Raw genomic sequence first — 4,616 nt, 5'->3', positions numbered from 1 at the left:
GTGTGTGTGTGTGTGTGTGCGGCGAGGGCATGAGTTCAAATCAGCTCGACTTACTGTCTCGGTCTCCAGAAGAGGGAATTGGAGGATTTGGGTTTTTCTTTGGCTCAAACATTAAAACTCACGATGGGTGTGAAGGGATATTTCATATTTTATGTTCACGTTTGTTGAAAAATCACATTTAAAATAAGAGTGGAATTAAAATGTCTAACAGGCAAAACACTTAAACAGTATTTCATAAAGAGTGGTTAGCTAGGTTACTTACAATCAGTGGCCATGCAGAACTGACAGCTTTTGTACGCGTTCAAACTCACTAAAGTTCTAACCTAGATCCTTCATCACAATCATTAAATGTCGAGCAGCTCTAATAAGGCGTCCACGTGTGTTTGTGTGTTCCAGAAATACAAGGAGTTTGAGCGAGCGGTGCGGGTGGAGGAGATCAACGGCCTGAGGCTGGTGAAGAGGCTGGCAGACGACATGGAGGACATGTTCCGGAAGAAGGCAGAGGCCATGGAGGTACAGCCACAGAGCCTGCCACCCAAATGAAAAGGGTTTTAATCTGGTTTAGCTTAAGGCTTTAGTCTTGGGTGTAAAACTTCATGGATTGGAGCTTAACTCTTGCCTGGAATTCAGGACACAGATAAACGCACCATACAGTTCCACTGCTCTGTTCGAAAGGCTAAAATGAAAATAAAGTGTAAAGAAAAAAAACGTTTTAAAATATGTTCCGTAACTGATTAAATCAGTAGGCCTATACAGCGGCATCTGGCTCTTCACTGAATGGGGTTTGCAATCAGTGTGGTTCAGATCCTTCCAAAAGAGCTAACTATCTGACAGAAGATGGATCATTCAGTTGAGAGTTTAAGGTAGTTAAGTTCCCCATCACTTCTAGTTTTCTCAGTGTTTTCATTTCATCCATATGTATTACACTGAACCAACATGATTCATCGTGAGGAGGAGATAAATCTATTAAAAGACAAATCCCAAATCTCGGGACATCAGCACCTAGCCGCAGGCTGGCTGAGGGTAGTTAGCGGTTGCAAGCGATGGTCTTAGCTCAATCTATTTTCAACGGTGCATGACGCGACCCATGCCACAAATTGAACGATAGTCCTTGTGAAGTAGCTGTTTATCTCTTGCCTTAGAGGTAATTCACATAAAAAGCTCAAGAACACCTGTTTTTAGGAACTAATTAGAGCTACTTGGCTAGATCGATGGAAAGCTAGTTGGCAGTGGCGCTGCTAAGCAGCTCATGAAGATCAACAGGAACAAGGAGAGGTGAATGATGTATTGACAAAACAGGCATGACCCAAATTTTTGAATAAAACGATATTTAGCCAACATGACAACTTTTTTAGGACTTACTGGTTGGTTTATTCATATATATATATATATATGTATATATATATATATATATATATATATATATATATATATATATATATATATCGCACCAAGTTAACAAGTTCGTGGCTATCTAGCAGGCTCTGTTCCTGTCCATGAATGAAGGTCGATTATTTGCTGAAAGCTGGGGCCTGTAACAGAAGCTTGCAAACACATTAGTGCTACACTTAGAAATATGATCACCACTTACAGTACCATAGCAACTGTATGCCAAAATATCTGTTGTTAGCTAGTCTGTTGATGAAAGAAGCTCAGGATCTTCAAACATGGAAACGTTGTCTTTGTATTTCATGATAATGTCGAGCAGCAGTTAAAGGAGCAGATGAGGGGGGCTACGTCTGACATGACAGCAGGTTAACGAGTGAAGTCTGTCACGATATCCACATCTGCACGAATGACAAACAGACTTCTGACCACATCAACGATCCTGCCGAAATGATACATTTCAAATGGCTGTGTGTGAGGGGGTAGTGTCTGTGAGCTTGCGGTGTGTGTGTGTGTCAGTGTCAGTGCACTTGTTAGTGTATGTGTCATTTTATTGATTCCTACCAAAAAATGAAACTTAGTATCTGAGAAAGCCACTTTAGGAGAGGGCTGGGAGACTTCATGGGGAGTGTGTGTGTGTGTGTGTGTGATGGGGAGAGAGAGAGAGGCAGTGCTGGATGGATGGATCTGTGGTGAGCCGCTCTTCTGGCTGCAGGTGAGAGATCCTATCAGTGCTGCATGGGGCTGTTAACAGAAATTGGATTTCTCTTTAAGTGTCGGTGTTTATATGAGACAGAGTAAGAAAGATGGAGAAAGAGAGAGAGAGACAGAGACAAGGCCCCCCCTCTCTGTGTGTGTGTGTGTGTGTGTGTACAATGATGACGTTCTGTACATACTGCACACACACACACACTCCATTTCTCTCCACCCCGAGGCCCTATAACATCGCTCTGGCAGTAAAGTCACACTTCACGTCTTTATGAACATATCTGTGTAAATACATCACCTTTATGATGTTTTTGAAAGACTTGATTTAGTTCCGAGTTTTTGGGAATGTTGTGCTTGGTTTGTTCTTGCACAGGGCAAGTTGAATTAAACCTGGTCTAAGAACTTGTCAGTACGTGCTATTAATAGTCTGTGTTGAGGATTAGATTCCCAACTGCCTCTAAAATACCCTATCTTGACAGTAAACTGTGGTAGACTCTGTGTTCCAGAAGGGGGTGGTGGGTGTGCTAGCGTCGCCTCCCACCCTGGAAGCTCCCGGGGGGGTGGGCTGAAAGTGCCCAAACTCCCCCAAGACATGAGTGGCTCTGTTGGCTAATGGTTTGTGCTTGGCTGCTGTACGCTTCTGTGTGTGTGTATTTAAGTGTGTGTACGTGATGATGTGCGTGTGCTAATGCGTGTGTGTGAGACGGTGCGTGTCTGTGCTGGTATGCGTGTGTATTTACGTTCGTGTGTGTGATGGCTGTGTTTATGTGTACGCTTGCGTGTGCTAATGTGAGTGTGCGCTAATGTGTTTGTGTGTGTGTGTGTGTGTGTCGTGGGAGGGGGATGCCGGTCGCGGACCCGGTGGAAGTGCCTTTTAATGGAGAGACAAGACGAGGGGGGATAGGAGAGAGAGAGCAGCTGTTGGAACGAGGGCGGACAGGATGATAGCATTCCCCAGTATGAAGGGCATGCTAAGTAGGGAGCCTGGCAGCAGGCAGGCATCCTCTCCATTCAACACTGACGTCCCTCCGAAGGATTCAACCCCTGGAACCGCAACACCCACTACTACGGCGTCATCGTCCTGGGTGGCCATGTGACCCAGCCTGGCTGACATGGTAGACGAGGGATGTTGAGTGTAGGAGCCCCGCAGACGTACACGTACAGTGCACACTTCTGGGATGTCTCACCGGGGGGTGTGACACCAGTCTAACTGGGTTGCCAGGTAGAACTCGGAGTGGGAAATATCAGACACTTTTTTTTTTTCCCTTTAGGGGCAGGGGGGGGGGGGGGTATCATGTTCTGTCTGTGGTCCTGAACCTCTCTCCTTTCTCCTCTCCCCTCCCCTCTTTTCTCTTCTCTACTCTCTTTCCTCTCTCCTCTCTATTTTCTCTTTTCTCCTCTCTCCTCTCTCCTCTCTTCTCCTCTGGTAAAGTAAACGCGGCGCTTCAATTTCCGTTCGGCTACCGTTCTCGTGTCCAAGGTTTTATCTCGTCTCCGCGGCAATTCCCGCTCTTTATCGCTCTCTGCCACCTGCCTGGAAGCAGTATCCTCTCACTGTGACACACTGTCCCAAGAGTCCGTGTGTTTGCTAGTCTTACTAACATCCGAAAAATGAGTGTATTTTTCGCCTAGTAGGCGTACCCAAATGGCAAAACTTATAATAGTAGAACAGTAGGACAAAATGCAAGCACGAGGCATTATTTGAAAGGCAACATTGTCTAGTTTTTGAAGATGTGCGTAACACGTACACTGTAACACAACCTAAACCACATCAGTTCAAGCATGTCTCCAAAAGTTTTTTTTAAATTGTCATTTATTTTGTGTGCGTGTTCCTTGTCGTTGTGGCTGATGCTGTCTCTTCAGCGACTCAAAGAAAACTTTACCCCAGAAGACTCATGCTGTTCTGTTGCCCAAGTCCATCCTAATTGTTGTCTTCCATTATAGATAAGCAGGGCCCATTAAGAAATGGTTTGGGAGTAAACATAGACTTACAAAGGAAGCGGGTGTACATGTGAAAACATCACAGCACTCCTATTGTTACTTTTAATTAGAATTACCTCCTATCTGTCTCTGAGTCAGGCTAGATTATCACTGTGGTAGACAGCTGTCATCCCAAATCCTCTCTTCTGGTTGCTTGTTGGCAAGGCAGGAGAGAGGCAGGAGAGAGGCAAGAGAGAGGCAGGAGAGAGGCAGGAGAGAGGCAGGAGAGAGGCGGGAGGGAGGCACGAGACAGGCAGGAGAGAGGCGGGAGAGAGGCGGGAGAGAGGCGGAGAGAGAGGCAGGAGCGAGGAAGGAGCGAGGAAGGAGCGAGGCAGAGTGAGAGAGTGAAAGACGAGGTGAGCGCGCTTGTTGAAAGGCGTGGAGCGGTTGTAATTGTTGTCTTTGAAGTGAAGCACAGTGCGGTCTTGTTGAAAAGCGGACTTCAAAGCAGCTCTGGGGAGGTCCAGCTGTGGCCCGGTCCTCTAGTATAATGAACCGGGCTGATGGAAGTGGTGTACCTGCAGTTATCACTTGTTGCCTTC

General features: G+C 46.0%; 1 long non-coding RNA gene across 1 annotated transcript in view; it reads left to right on the top strand.

The window, feature by feature from the left end:
* Positions 1 to 407: 407 nt before the first annotated feature.
* The window catches only part of LOC146252476 (uncharacterized), a 20,392-nt gene continuing 16,183 nt past the window's right edge, over positions 408 to 4,616 (top strand). The window contains exon 1 of the long non-coding RNA XR_014732064.1: positions 408 to 513. This is a non-coding gene — a long non-coding RNA (uncharacterized LOC146252476). The remainder of the gene's footprint in view (positions 514 to 4,616) is intronic.

Source organism: Hypomesus nipponensis, chromosome 18, assembly GCF_054491055.1.
Source record: "Hypomesus nipponensis isolate SF chromosome 18, ASM5449105v1, whole genome shotgun sequence".
NCBI classification, from domain to species: Eukaryota; Metazoa; Chordata; class Actinopteri; order Osmeriformes; family Osmeridae; genus Hypomesus; species Hypomesus nipponensis.
This window is presented reverse-complemented; position numbering and strand designations above follow the sequence as displayed.